Genomic DNA, 16658 nt, shown 5'->3' with positions numbered 1-16658 from the left:
ATGTGTTTTAAACCGTGAACTTTGAGGAATTGTAGACATGCAAACTCCACCATGGTTTCAGTGTTAATGTGTGAGAATTAGCTAAGGTATTTTCCAAATACTCATTACTCTCTAAAGAGCTTCTGAGCAGGAAATCAGAACAGGGCCTGTGGACGTGAATTTTATCTAGTACCACAGTTGATTCTGTTGCAGGTGGTTTTCAGTCAGCCCTTTGAGTCAAGACACCAAGCTGGGGTATTTGCCCAGATATGATTACCAATGGTAATGCAAGTCACCAATGAGATACAATCGAGAATCAACAAATGACTGAAAAGAGTGACAAAAGAAGAAGAGGATCCAGTAAGGATCAGTAGAGACGCTATCCCAAGCACTCTTGGCTAGGAGTTTTACACATCCATTCATATAAATGGATGATAGTTCACAGCCAAATGGCACTGCACATTTTTTTAAGTTGCTGAGTATTAAAGTGTATGGCTAAGCATCATAAGTTTTGTTAAATTATATTTTGGTTGCTATAAAATTAGGTGTACATTGTGTGTCATAGATGTAGGGATACAGATGTGTAAATATATGTCATTGTTTCAGTTCTTCAGCTGCTACTTCATAATGTCTTTGCAACTTCTAAATGAAGGGCCTCTTCAAATATTGTTTAGAAAGGAAAGATACCTGTTCATCCCTGTCCACCTCCCTTTCTTCATCCCCTTCCTTGTCCCTTCCCTTTTTTTTTATATCTTTATTGGAGTATAACTGTTTATAGTGTTGTGATCCCTTCCCTTCTTGAACAAATTAGTCCATTAAGTGAGGTAAAATAACCCTTTGTCAGCATGGGGGAGGTGGGCATTCAAGGAACCAAATGACTTGGCATTGGGTCTCAGAGTCTGAGAAAGGGGAGAGGATGTCTGCATAAGGGAGCCTGGAGTTGACTGCTGAAGTCTGATTCGTGTGAAAGGGCATCCACATGAAGAAGTGGCCTTGGCAACCACTGTGTACAGATTGTCCTAACCCGTGCCAGGTGGAGAAAATATGCAGATGTGAAAGTGGCAGCTACAAGAATTTACTTAAATACAGGAAGATTGATCAAATAATTAAGGATATTAAGAATATGGTAATCAGTGTTATTTTAATATCTGTGGAGGGAGTTAAAATATGAAAAGGGCAAAAACTAGAATGAAAGGGTGTTGAAAGGGAATGGAGGATGTTAATGTGAACACATGATTTTCAATATAGAGACATTATAGAAAAAACATAGACTATATGTATGCATATGTTTATGAATGTGTTTGTGAATATGTGTAAATGGTTATGAATATGTGTTTTCATATGTGTGTATGTATATATGTACATAAATCCCCTAGCTCTGCCTATTGAGAGTACCTGGGACCACTGCTTCCCAAGAGCAATGAATACACCTAGTGTCCAGATCTTGGTTTCTAAATACAGCTCTCCAACTGAAGGAACTAAAGCTCTTTGGAGAAATGGCTGATTCTAGAACCGCTAGAGGGAAAATATAAGATGACCCTAGAACATATTATTGTTTCAAGAAGTAAGGGATCAGCCATAAAAAGAAGCGAAATTGAGTTATTTGTAGTGAGGTGGATGGACCTAGAGTCTGTCATACAGAGTGAAGTAAGTCAGAAAGAGAAAGACAAATACCGTATGCTAACACATATGTATGGAATCTAAAAAAAAAAAAAATGTCATGAAGAACCTAGGGGTAAGACGGGAATAAAGACACAGACCTACTAGAGAATGGACTTAAGGATATGGGGAGGGGGAAGGATAAGCTGTGACAAAGTGAGAGAGTGGCATGGACATATATACACTAGCAAACGTAAAATAGATAGCTAGTGGGAAGCAGCCGCATAGCACAGGGAGATCAGTTCGGTGCTTTGTGACCTAGAGGGGTGGGATTGGGATGGTGGGAAGGAGAGCGATGCAAGAGGGAAGAGATATGAGGATACATGTATAACTGATTCACTTTGTTATAAAGCAGAAACTAACACACCATTGTAAAACAAGTATACTCCAATAAAGATGTTAAAAAAAAAAAGAAGGGAGATATCACAGAATAATTGGGAAACATCAAAGGATATAGAAGCCAAACTGAAGGGGTTTCCACTGGACAAATCTTGAACAATCTCAGCCTCCAAATAAATAATGGCAGAAACGTATTATAGTCAATTGAATAAAATAGGAGTCTATGAGTTCATACTGATTTAAATAATTAAATTGAGTAAATTATGTTTGATGAGGAACAGGATATTTACATAATTACAAAGTGCCTTACCACAAAAATTATTAATAATGAAGGAGAAAAAAATAACTTTACAATGGAGAAGACTGGGTGATACACCTTAATCAAATGAGTCACATGATATTCCAGTAAGGTTACAGGGTAAAAGTTTGCCAAAATTGTTTGATAGGAAGCAGTGAGAAGAACAGAGCTTCACCACTGTGTTATTCCTGCCAACTACACATATCCTGAATAATCATGAGACAAATACAAACAGCTAAATCCTACAAAATAACTGATCCATATTCTTTAAAACTTTCTAGTTCATGAGATTCAAGGGAAACCTGAGAAAATTTTCCAGATTAAAAAACTAAAGAGACAGGACAACTAGATGCAACATGTGACACTGGGCTGATCCTTTTATTATGAAGGACATGATGGGGATAATTGACAAAACTTGAAAGGGGTCTGAGGATTAGTAGCTCTGTGGTCATGTGTCAGTGTTAATTTCCTTATTTTCATGATTATATTTGGATATGTGTTTGTAGGAAATACTAAAGGATTTGGGGGAGACATTGCATTGTGTTAGCAACTACTCTCAAATGGTTTGGGAAATAAATTATTTTTATTGTCATTTCAATCTTTCTTTAATTTTCGAGATTGTTAAAAGAAGGCAAAAAAAAAGAGGAGTAACCCTCCTTTTCCTGGCGACTGCCATAGTTAAAAGCTCAGTTTACAATGGTGGTCAGTTTTTCAGTCTATTTGTGCTAATTTCTGTTACTAACAACATAGCATCTTATTTTCTATTTGAGGTTTTTGGATTTTTCCGAATTATGCTTTTGCTTTTTATTCTATCAAATGTCTATGAATTTGATAAAGTCCTCGGTATTAACACAAAATCAGTAAGATTCATAAAAATAAAAATAAGTTCTTGGAGAAATTTATAAATTTCTACCTGCATTCAAATTGGAGTAAGTTGGCAAGAAATTTATAAGGGGAAAATACTATAAGGAGCACTCCCATTCAGAAACTCAAAATGGTTGCACGTGCTTATCTTGTAAGAGGTCTGTGATGAAACAGCAGGATGAAGGCTATATGTCCAAACTTAAATGCAATCTTTTAAATCGCCTTTTGTGTCAGGCCATGTAAGAACTGGGCAATTCAAGAAGTAAATTAGAACAATTCTTATTTTCAATAATTTCTTAGGTCAACACTTAGAATAATGAAACACTTATCTTTAACTCCAAGAAATCTGGACAGTTATTAAAGCAAATGTGTTGTCCTACTGGCCTACACCTGGTTACAAACAGCAGTACGACTTCAGAAAACCCTGGACACTGAGTGGGCTTTCTAACTATAGCTTTTTCTTTCTATAAAGGTGTTTTACAAGAATGCTATCTTTTGTGAACATGTGGCCTTTAGAAAGGGTACACTAAGGTCTGTGACTTTTAGACCTAGAAAAGATTTGAAATATTTTCTTAGCCTGGGAATCCACATTTTAGAGGCATAGAAAGAGAAACCCAATGAAATTAAATATTTTGCCCACCATCAAATGGCAAACAAGTAATAACGACAGCACTCAAGCCTCTGTCTTCTAAATCCATTGAATGCAGCATAAATAGATTTCAATAACTGCTGATTTTCATTGTCCTCAACACTACATTTCTTCTGTGCCTTATCCCTCTTCTTTTAAGAGGGATGACAACATTATCTGCAAACTTTATCTATAACTATTTTTTTTTTAATTTTGCTGTTTTGTAAACTTTTTGTTTCTATGTTGAAAACGTGTAAGGACATTTACCTTCTTTCTTGAAACACCTTTGCCTGCATTTATCACATTTTATTGTTGAACTATCGTGTAGCAATAAGTACAAAAGCGCCTCTAGTAGAGGAGATAATATCAGAGGCAACAAGGTGTGTGTATGGGGGGGCGGGGTTAGAGTTGACATACCTTAAGGGAGATGAGGAGAGAGGGAAGAGAATAGAAAGTTTATTTATTTGAAAAAATATGGCAAGTTAGAGAATTTTGGTTAAACTTAATACAATATAGCTTTCCTTAACTTAAATTCCGGGTTAACTTCCACTCTTTACATTGCCACAGACTAGGGAATAAACAAAGCAAAAAGATTTTTGGTACCACCATTTTGTGTTAATTTCATAAAGATTTCTACAAGACTTTTAAAAAATAAATTGCAAAACGAAAGTCTTGTCTTTAGCTTATTTTCCCTGCATGCTTGCACTTTAATAAGTTGATAAATGGCATTTAAACTCAATAGTTATGATTAATTCTGTCCCACAATTTTTAAAAGCACTGGGGATTGTGTGCGTGTGCATGTGCCCACCTTTACAACCAGTAAAATAAAGTTCTTGATCCAGAAATGATTATCACTTAGACTATTGAATAAAATCAGATATGATAGAGGGGCCAGCTGTTGGTAGGTTTAAAAGTCACCCTAGGTGATTAATTCATGCAGCAGTGTTGCACGTCTCTCTTTAGATGAAGCACTTAGAAGTAGAACCAAGCATGGATCTAATTTCATATCTGAGATGTGTTTTATTTAGAGTTCTTTGGCAAGTGCTTGCTCTATGTGTTTTTATAGTCTTTGGTTGTGCTATAAAAATGTCAAAATTATGAATTAACAGATATGCAAAAGTGAAATCCTAGAAGATAGGATAAACATGAAGTCCTCTAATTATCACTCAAATAAGTTTGGTTGACACAGAACTGGGAATCAGATAAAGACATTAATAATTCATAATGCTGAAGTTAAAATCTTCTAGTTACAGTACAAAAGAAATCCTAATTTGTACCACAAGGTAATGAATTCAGTACTTTTCATTTGTTAAACATTTGCTTATTACCCTGCACCGTGCATATAAAACTGTTCCCAAATTTGGAGGGCAAACAGGAAAAACAGACACTCTCTACCCTCAAGTTGTTTATACTGCAGTCAGTGAAATTTCTCTACTTTGAGATCTTTTAATTCCTCAGCTCATTGTAACATCTTCTTCAGATGAATTGTTTTTTATTTGTTAAAACCAATGTTTAGCACTTGAAATAGTTTCCTCAATGTTCCTGATAGTGAAATAGAGTCATCATGGTAATTTCCAATACTAATTATAGAGTTGATAGGAGAAATGCTCAAGATTGATAGTAAAGTGATTTCAATAATCTACAAAATGTCTTGAGGTTTCCCAGATAACAACTTGTCTCCCAGACAAAAATGCACTTATTATTTATCTTCCAAGCTTATAAAAATTTTTGTACTTTAATCATATAGAGATTTTACAACATCTTTTCATTCATATTTTAAGATATTTTGTTCAGTAGATTATCTCATTTAGAAACTATTGATTTATATATACATACTATGTAAATATTAGTATACATTTCTCAATGACTAGATTAGTGCTTTCTTAACTACTTAAATTTGTTTAATTCATATTGTTGTTCTTCAGCATTTCTTTTACTCACTGGAGCCTATCCTGCTGACTTCAAAAAGCCTGAAAAATCTGAAAATCCCTTTTAAAGTAACTGTATGGAAAATCTTTAAAATAACATATAATAATGGTAGAGAAGAAGTGTATTGAACATTGTGCTGAGATTATTCCATTAATAAAGAGATTAATCAATAATTCTAATATTCAGACATATAATCAAAATGAAAAACAATCATAATACTGAGCAATGACATTTTCAATAAAGGGAGATATTAAATATTGTATAGGAAACTAGAATCTGCAAAGCAGACAAGTTGGCAATGATTATACATATATTTAAAATATGTTGAAACAGTCATAGACAGTTTTTCTTTTTGGCTGAAAAGAGGCCTATTGAAGTGTTTAAGCACTACTTCAACTGGAAGAGATATTTAGACACTATACAGAAAACACGATTGCAGAAGAGCAGATATTAGCAGGTGTGTGAATGTGTATGTCTTTTTTGTGTGTGTGTGTGGTACGCGGGCTTCTCACTGCTGTGGCCTCTCCCGTTGCGGAGCACAGGCTCCGGATGCACAGGCTCAGCGGCCATGGCGCACGGACCCAGCCGCTCCGCGGCATGTGGCATCTTCCCAAACCAGGGCACGAACCCGTGTCCCTTGCATCGGCAGGCAGACTCTCAACCACTGCGCCACCAGGGAAGCCCGTGTATGTCTTTAATTAATGTATTTTCATTCATTCAAAAAGGGAAGAATGCCAAATTTACTTTAAAGGTGGCATTGTGATATGTTAAAGTTCCATTCTTAGACTTTTGCTGCTGTTGCTGTTCCTTTAGTATTCACCAAAGAGTACCGTCCTGTCATTTATCCAAGTTAGAAATCTAGGAGCAATCCTAGGATTCTCATTATAGGGTCCACTACCTTCATGCTCCCCCCTCAATAAGTAACACATTCTTGGCTCTCCTATATAGGAAAGCTCTCTCCAATGTACGCCTGCTCTGTCACTCTCCGGGTCCAGCATCTCTGCCTCAGCCTCCCATTGAAGTCACTTCTAGTTCATTCTGTGCAGGGCCATTTTTAAACCTTCCTCAGTCCTAGGCAATTGCCCTTTTAGAAGCTTTACCCTAAATGTTATCAAATGCATTAAAATGTGCCCAAGTCACATATCCAATATAATTTATAGATAACTATATGAAAGCTGAGTAACATTGCTGTTGTAGTAATATTAGTTGAAAATATTAATTACACAAGTTTTGATCTCCATTTTGCAGATTTGTTTTCATATTCTGGAGCCCTTTTTTTCAGGTTCCAAACAATTTTCTAAGTCCTTCTCAAACTCCTAGTCCCTAGTGAGTGTGCTTTTACTGTCACAGGGTTGAACAGCCCAGACAGCAAGATGTCTGAAGATGAAGACCATCACAGGGATGAGTAAATCAGATACGTGGAAGTTGGAATGCAAAGTGTTTGTAGAAAAAAATATACAAATCAAGGAAGAAATTGCAGTGTCAATTAATATGATGTATATCAGATGATAGTATTAAAAAGCCAGGTGAAAATAAAATAACTTAATAATGTACCTATTTGTCTGATTGTTTACTAGTGATATACTGCTCAGTGTAAGGTGAGAACCACAGATATTATCTTCTGGAAAAAAACCCTTTAAGCCCTAACAGTTTCAGTTTATAAATTTCCTCTCTAATAAATGAGGAATAAAATAATTTACAATAAATTAATTATTTCCTCTTCTGAAGGTACCAATACCACAAATTCAGTCAGAAGATGGATCAAGTTTTTCATACATTTCTCTCATTTCACATTTTTTAAATAAATGAGACTATATTTTGTCTAATGACTACCAGAACAACTATCTGGAAACTGTGACTTCATTATATGTGAGAGAGTATTTTAGGAGATACAGATGTATATTTAGATGGAGATATAAATACATAGCATATATACACAATATTTAATCAGACACAGGAAATGTCGGATAGCTCCAGAGTGGTACACCCTATGTTCTGAGCTGCTCCGAAATGCAGTTCCTTTTTTTTTTTTTTTTAACATCTTTATTGGAGTATACTTGCTTTACAGTGGTGTGTTAGTTTCTGCTTTATAACAAAGTGAATCAGTTATACATATACACATGTTCCCATATCACTTCCCTCTTGCGTCTCCCTCCCTCCCACCCTCCCTATCCCACCCCTCTAGGTGGTCACAAAGCACCCAGCTGATCTCCCTGTGCTATGTGGCTGCTTCCCACTAGCTATCTGTTCTAATGGGAGTTCTCTGGGCACAAAGGGCACTATTTTCTGTAATGAGATTAGAAGAAAGGATTTGCTAATAATTGCTTCTATAGCAACTAAAAATCTTGGAATCCCACCTTTCAGCATTTTGAAAATCTTAAAGGGGATGTTGTCAGTAACAAAAAAATTGAAGACTGATTATGTATTTAAATTAATGATTCTTTAAATTCATCTTTTAAATTGATTCATGCTTCTCAGAAAATAAAATATGCTAATCCGTATATCCTTTTTCCACTGCGTAGGGCAACTATATCTAAAAACAAAAATACTATCATTTTACTTTCCTTTACTATATTCCTCCACAACTTGTGTTGTACTTTCATATTTTCTTTTCATTCTGCTAGTGAGATATATATCCATATATGTACGTATACATATATGTTTATATACACATAATATTTAGATTTTAGATATTTGCATTATGCAGGGCAATCCATAAAATGGATAGATGCTTAATTTTAATACCATTGAATACAATTTTCATAATTTTATACTTTAATTATTTTTGGAAGCACAAACCAGAAAGGGTAAAGCAAACTTGAAATGGAAAAAGATGACCAAGCTGGCATTTTGCTTTTCAGACTTTATATTTGGACTACTCAGTGGGACAGATTATAATAACAAAATTTTGCTTTTGCAGGGAGGTCAATCTTTGCTTCTGCATTGCCTCATCTCTTTTAATCCCATCCAGTTTATTTTTCATCTCAGAAACTATATTTTTCATCTCTAGGAACTCAATTTGGGTTATTTTTATATCCTCTGTATGTCTATTTAAGATGTTGACGCTTTCCTTTAAACTTTTTGAACCTATGAAAATTAGTTATAATAACTGTTTGAATGTCTTTGTTTACTGATTGTACCCTTTTTCAGTCTGTTTTCATTAATTAATTTTTCTCCTTGTTATGGGTTATATTTTCCTTCGTCTTTGCATCCCTAGTAATTCTAGATTGCATGTCAGATATTGTGAATTTTACTTTACTGGTTGCAGGGCGTATTTGTATTTTTGTAAATATTTGTAACTTTGCTCAAAGAGGTAGTTAAGAAATAGTTTGATCATTTTGAGGCTTCTTTGTAAGCCTTATTAGGCTGCAAGTGAAACAATTTAGTCTAGGGCTAATTTGGTCCCACTACTAAGCCTATACCCATTGAATACTCTGTGTACTGAATACTCTAGTTGATGCTGCATGTATTAAATTATATCAAAACATATTTGTATAATCTTAAAGCAATAAATGCAACACACAAAAATATAAAAAATTTAAAAAATTAACTTTTATTAAATAAAACAAAAATGTTTTCTTCTAGTAATTGTAGTATTTTAACATATTTAAATACTGCATCCCTATGAAATTCATTTTGTTAATAAATATGAAAAGAGAATCCACCTTTATTTTTCACAGGTGACCAGGGACTTGTTCAAACACCAACATTTAACTGTATTACACAAAACATTATGCCACTGGTTTTTATGGGTTGTCATTATAATTAACAGCTTTATACAACCGTTGTCTTGTGCTGTTTGTTGTTCAATGTCTAAAAGTATTGTTTAATATATATATATTTTTTTACTTTTAGCAGTTTAAGCCAGGAGAGTAAATCCAGTTCCTGTTACTCCATCCTGTCCAGAAGCACAGGTCTTAAGTGAAATTTAATACCAAAGGAACAGTTCCAAATTTTACAACGGATCTATCACTGGTTGTTAGCATATCTTCCCACACCCAAGACACCAAGATACCTTCTACTCACTGTTAAAGCTTTATGATGAGCAAAACTTCCACCACTGTGCTTCCTTAGCATGTGAGTATATTTTTAACTTACTGGTTATATATATTCTCTAATTATCCATTATTTTGTCCTTCTTTTTGATTAGATATTGATATCCACATTTTTTTTCTAATAGCTCACAGAAATTTCTCTCATTAACAACACCAATAGAAATAACAATAAAAATCGCCTTGGGGGACCAAATTTATATCACATTATCAAGTTTTTATTTTGCTCCCATAAAACTTCTGCAAAATACAACCACTGTCTATCATCAGTATCATTAGAACAAAACCAAGTCATTCTAATCTCAAAAGCACAATATTTTATTTAACTTAATAAATTTCACATTATAAAAATTTTCTCATAGCATCATCCTTAATTCCTCAGTATTCACTAATATTGGGGGATTTTTCTTTCAGTTATTTGAGACTAAGGATGATTTTATTCATCTCTACAACCTGGTATATATATATGTACAATGTTTGTCAAAAGGTGGATATTCAAAAAAATTCTTGACTAAATTATGGTAATTTATGTGATCAGTTCTGCAGTTCTTAAAACTTTAAATTACTTGTTAATTCTAAGAGAAAGTCAGATAATTTTTAGAAGGATTTCCAAACCATGCTAAAGTGTCAGCCTTCATTTCCTTGTGTGAGGGAAACAGGAGAGAAATAGATGGTTTTAAAGTTCTCCAAGCTTCTGTGTCCTTTATACATCCACAATTTTAATCCTTATCATTTTCAAGATTTGCTAAATTATTTGAGGTGATCCATTCTCTTATTAAAGTTACATATTTTATGTCACATACTGAGCATATTAACAAATAACTTACTGATAAATGACAATGCCCATAACATCAGGTTAATCTGATTTCCATGAAATGAGCTATAACTTCAAGAATATTAATTCATCTAATAAGGGTGATGATTTACATAATGTTGCCTAAAATATTTCTCTTGATTATTTAAGAGAGTTTTCCTAGGGGAAAATAGCTGGGAAGTCTATAGAAAAAAAAAATAACAACCATGATTAATTTAATTCCAGTCTAAAGGACTCCATATATAATGTATTTGAGAAAACCAAGTCACTATTATAGATTCAGATAAATGGTTGTATATTTGAGATATTTTTAATGTAACCCAAATTATAAGAAATAGTTTTTTGGTATAGAAGCAACCACTCTTTTACCTAAAGGAAAATATAAAATCTGAGTTCATTGAAAATTTGCCTCATTTCCCTCTGTTAGTTTGTGCCTGCCCCATCCTTAGGGGCCCAGTTAAGGACTATTCTATCATCCATACATCAGAAGAGAATGTCTGTGTTCTATGTTGATAGTCAGTCTAAACAAATATTTATACAGTTGAGATCAGAGATATAAAATGTCAGTTCCAAATCCACCCATGATGGCACATATACCAGACAGATGACAAAGGTTATAAAGGCCTGTGAAATACTTGAATCATATTTTGCAACCCTTGAAAGAATTCAAGTTGGAGATTAGCAGAAACCAGGCTCAGTTCTGTCCATAATCCCCTTTATCTGTCTTCTAGCCAACAATATGAAAACCTGAAGCCAAGCTGACAAATAGAGTGTGAAGGGCCTTCTACTGCATTTAAGAAAAAACTGAGACTTGCTATAGGTAGAAATTATCTTTTCTATTACTATTATTGTTGATGTTGTTGTTATTCATAGAAATAATGGAAAAAAAACCCTAAATAACATTATTCTGCTGGATTCTTTACTATATGCAACACAACAAATTAACTCGCTTCATATTACACTGGGCATATAACATGAAAACATGTGCAGAGAACAGAAATCAGTATCTGTACAGACAAATGCCCCTGTGATAGAGAAATCTATTATTTTAAGTCCAGACAATTAGATCTATTAAGGTGTAAGAGTGTTTCAGTACAGTCCTGCTAAAAGTAAACCTTAAAAGTAAATCGAAAAAAAAAAAGGAAAACTGATGCCAGTTAGATACAAAATATAAGATTATGCTATGTATATGGGACAGGATAGAACTCTGAATGCACTCACATGTAGGGAAAGCAATATTAGTGACAAATCAACTAATGTCCTTATTGAGCATAGACGTTCCAAGAAGGGTGAAGAGTACTGTATATTAGATGTAAGACTCATAATATTCAAGTTAGTTGTAAAAGAAACAAGGTAAATGCTTTCAGTCAATAGGACAGGCTGAACTGATATTGAGAATCCTTTCTTGCAATCTGAACACACAGTTTGTTATACTTGTGTTTTCTTTTATATGTTGCTTTTACATGTAGCAACACATAAAAAGAAAATGAACAAGCTTACAAAAAATGGGGGGGGGGATCCCCAGTCTCAGGATTTAAGGAGAAAAAACAAATTCAACATTAGAATAGTGAGGAGGAGTTGAAACCAAGAAATTCAAGGGGGCCCTGGAAATAATAAGCCTTGTTTTTGAGGGCTGGCTTTAAATATCTGCTGTCTTATCAGAAAACAGGTAGATGCTGTTGTCTTATCAGAAAACAGGTAGATGCTGGAAAACAATAGAATAATATCTTCAAAGTACTGAGCACATATAGCTGTCCAAATTAAAATTCTACACCTCATTTTAAAAAACTACTCAAGAACAAGAAGTAAAGAAATTTTCATTCATAGACAAAGAGGAATTACCACCCACAAACTGTAACAACAACAACAAAATGACTAAAGCAGTAGCAGCAGCTATTGGAATTGTCTGAAGGCATTAAAAAATATTCTGATGCCTGAAGCCAATACTTGGAGATTTTTTTTTTTTAACCAGTGATCTAGGCGGTGTTTCAATAATGGGAGCTTTAAAAAGTTCTCACATAATTCTCATGTGTTTTAGGCAAGATTGGAGACCATTGTACAAAGAATGTTCTTCAGTAAGAAAGAAAATAAGCATAATAAAAAGAAGTAGGAAGGTGCACTGAACAGTGACCAGCAAAGAAATTTGTAATGTTGGAATGAATCTGAATAACGGTTGAGTGTAAAAAATAATAGCCAATGGGGGTATGTACAAAGTAAAACTAAAACACTAGATAATATACTGAAATACTGGAGATCAGATTTAAAATTTGAGGGGTCCATGAACTGCTTAGGAGGAAGATGAGATAATTAGTTTTAGACTTTTTCAAGTTAGAAATATATGTCAAATTTTTCAGAAAACACTAATAATGAATACTTCATATATGATTCATAAAAAGGTAGACCATAAAAAGAGAATGAAAAATGTGTTTAAACGAAGTTAGTACCGGGAGGGATGAAACATGGAAAAATAAAGGAGAAATAGATCAATAATCACAATACATTTGATCACAGAGACAATAAAAATAAATTTAAAAATTCCAGTTTATGCTGCTTACAAAAGACATATATAAACTATTTTAAGATGCAATGCAATACTTCACTCGAAATAATTAATTATATACATGATAAATGATTTTTAAGATTACATATTTGGCATGATGACATGTCTACAAATTTTTAAAACTCAAAGCAATCATGTGTTTTTCATGGATTCATTTGCATATAGTAAAAAGTTCAAGCATGGATTCAAAGTATTTATATTCAATTCATGATACCAGTTATCTAAGAAGAGGAAAAATGGGACTGAAATGAGAATAGAGAGGAGAGAAAAGAAATGTGTGTGTATCTGTGTGTTTGTGTGTGTGTGTGTGAACACACGTACAACAAATGTGTGCTTCTTTCACAGCATGATTCACTGTATTCCATCACAATATTAAGAAGATTTCACACAATATGGGCATCTCTGCAGAAATTAAAATTGTCCCATGCTTATGTGTATTGGGCAATGAGCTCACCTTACTATTTCCATCCATTCTTCAATTAAAATCTAGAAATGTGAATGGGCTGTTAGAATTTAGTTAGTGAGCCAATTATCTTTACAGAACATGCTAGTTATGCACAGCTTTTCCTTGGCTTAACTATGTTTTAAAATAGCAGGCATTCATTTTACGTCTTTAATTGATGGCTATCACACACAATTAGTTTGAAATTTCTTATCAATATGCTTGAAATATACTTGGTTGAATCATTGGAGTAATCTTTTTTGAACTTACCCAAAAGTATGTGTTTAGCCTTCCTAAACACAGTGGCACATTTCCAAGTACAAAGTAGTTGCATTAGAATTATTCCTAATATGAAGACATTCAATATTTGTGGCAACAAATTTTCTCTTGAAAACTTAGCTTCCAGATGGAAGAAAAATAAGGGTAGAAATGTATTTAAAGGCAAATTTGAAGATGAGAAATCAAAATTCACATTCCATAGTGAAAGAAAAAGGGTTAGTAATTACAGAGAGAAAGGCAAATACAATGCAAAAATTATTGGAACATATTTTGCTCAATTACAAACAAACTTACATGGTAAGTTGTAGCTTCCATTATTGCACCAATTTGTAGCATATTTTAATATTTTCATTTTGAAAGGAAAATTTTAAAAAGTCATCTATTGTTTTTTTAGAAAGTATCTAGAGTGGTTGAAGTGAAATAACTTTCAGAAAATGTGTTAAAATGGGGCTACAAAAGACTTAGGAGGACATAAGCTTGGTTCTTATTATGGACAGTTTGCAGATCAGCCATGGGGATACACATTATTTCCAATTTAAAATGAATGATGATTCTATATACATATATATGCATCTTATCATATTGATTATAAACCAAGTAAAATCTCATGAAATCTAAGTATGTTTGAAAAACTTAAACCTATTTTTATGTTTTTCCAAACACTAGAAAATGAAAGCAATTTCTGTTGTTTGTCATTTTCTTTTGGACTCTCTTGGCTTCCTGAAAATGATGATGTCAAGATATTGGAGAAATATTCATAGGAAGCAACAGAGGCCATGAGAATAGAGACCTACACTGCTTCCTCATTAGAAAAAATAAAATAAAAATTCCTGTCTATCCATTTCAAATTACACTCAGGGATGCTTATAATATAGAATTTGAAAGTTGAATACATACTAGTTGTCAAGTAGTCAGCCCCGTTGATTATTCATGCATTCCCTCCTAAGTAGGTTGTTCTTAGAATTCAGAGGGGTCCTTTAATCACACCCCCCATCTTGACCACTCACATCTCCAGATTTTCCTACTTCACGGCATATTGGTGTTTAACTTATTAAACAAATATTTGTTGAACAATTACTATGCATGCTAAGCAAAGGGGATCAAAGATGAATGAATATTCATTTGTCTTTAAGGAGACACAGTCTACTGGAGAGAGGCAGAACTGTGAACAGATGACTGCATAAAGAGGCAAAGTCAAGTCTTATTTATTCAGAGGAAGAAGTCCCCGTGATCAAGCAACAAATAAAATCATTTCAGTGTGCAAGACGTGGATTTGTGATTGAAAATGCACAAGCATATTTATTATCCATCATAGATGATCACCTATTATAATCAGTGAGATTTCTTAATGGCACAGCATCTAGAGGAGGACGTCATGCATGAACCTGTCATATTCAGAAAGTAAGGAAGTGGCACAGTGGGAACAATTCAGGAAAGTAAATAAAGATGACAGTAGGTTTTAAATCTACTTTACCTGTTCTTACTATTATTAATCTATTTGGGCAAGTGGTAGTTTTCATTGATGTTAGCATTTTTTCATCCACGACTTGAAATCAGACATTAAATATTAATATTATAAAAATATTACAAATGGAATTCATTCACAAATTTATAAAAATAGATCAGCACCAGAGACCTATTTATTGGAAACAAAGTAGGTAGAACAATGAAACTCATTTATAGTTCCTCCTCAACCAAAGTGGACAGAAGTTTTATATGTAGAGGTCAATCCTGGGCCAGAGGCTATTTAATATTTTCATCAAGTCTAGGATGATAGAAAAGCATGTGGATTTAGTCATTTACAGTTCTCTTTAGTTGATAAGACTGATTAATACTTTGTCAAGATCAAAATTCAACATGACCGTAATATGACCTTGACAAATTGGAGAAGTGGTTTAAAACAATGCAATTTAATAAGTCTAAGGGTCAGGTATGGGCTTTAGAGGGATTGGGAAGGAAATGGAAATTATAATAATGTAGGTGATACCATGCCAGTGAGAATGCATTTGTGTGTGTAATATAATATGTAACAAATAATATTGAGTATGACTTGAGTCAAGAATATAGCAATAGCTTTTATTTTTTTCTCTCTCTCACCATGGCATAGTGCTTACTCACTCACAAATATTTCTAATACATTTCCTCAAAATTTCATCATTAAATCCTGTATCCCTGCTGATAAAAGTAATTCTAAGATATATAAATGAAGAGAAGGGTATAAAGGTACAAATAAGTGGGTGAATATTAATGAAATTACTTTGTATTGTGCTTTACAAATACGATTTATGCATTTATCTTGTTACTAACACATTCATTCATTCATTCATTCAGCAATCATTACATATTTATAGAACTTCTACTAGGTCCCAGGCACTGCATTAGGTGCTGGTAATACAAGGTGTGGAAAAGCAAGCATTGTCCATATTTCTTAGAGCCTGCAGTCTAAAGAAGAATTACTAATTGTAGTAAATATAGACAGGGTACTGTGAGCCATGGAACAGGGAGCCTTTCTCACCTGGAAGGATGAGGAAAGGCATCCCTTGTGAAATGTCTTCTTAACTGAAGTATGACGTAGGTAGCCTAAGGGGACAAGGGAGTAAAGGAGTAAGTATTTCTTGCAAAGGGGAAAGCAAGTGTTAAGAATTTGAGCTTCAAAAAAGGAATGCTTCACGTTGATATTACAGTCTCAACAAATACAATTAAATTTCTGGTTGTTAATACATTGCATAAAAGTGGAGGAGTGGATTTCTGCCCAAATTAGGGCATACAGTTAGGATTAGAAATGTGCTCTGTGATATCAGTGACTTTAACATTG

At 33.7% G+C, this 16658-nt stretch overlaps 1 long non-coding RNA gene across 1 annotated transcript in view; it reads left to right on the top strand.

Annotated features, from left to right (window-relative positions):
• LOC308611695 overlaps nucleotides 1-15909 on the top strand; it is a 43740-nt gene extending 27831 nt beyond the window's left edge. Inside the window, exons 2-3 of the long non-coding RNA XR_014015010.1 lie at nucleotides 9552-9773; nucleotides 14977-15909. This is a non-coding gene — a long non-coding RNA (uncharacterized lncRNA). The remainder of the gene's footprint in view (nucleotides 1-9551; nucleotides 9774-14976) is intronic.
• The last annotated feature ends 749 nt before the right edge of the window (nucleotides 15910-16658 follow it).

The sequence above is a fragment of the Mesoplodon bidens genome (assembly GCF_964165515.1).
Source record: "Mesoplodon bidens genome assembly, contig: HAP1_SCAFFOLD_817, whole genome shotgun sequence".
Lineage (NCBI taxonomy): Eukaryota > Metazoa > Chordata > Mammalia > Artiodactyla > Ziphiidae > Mesoplodon > Mesoplodon bidens.
Note: the sequence above shows the minus strand (reverse complement) of the source record. Positions and strands in the feature narration are given on the sequence as shown.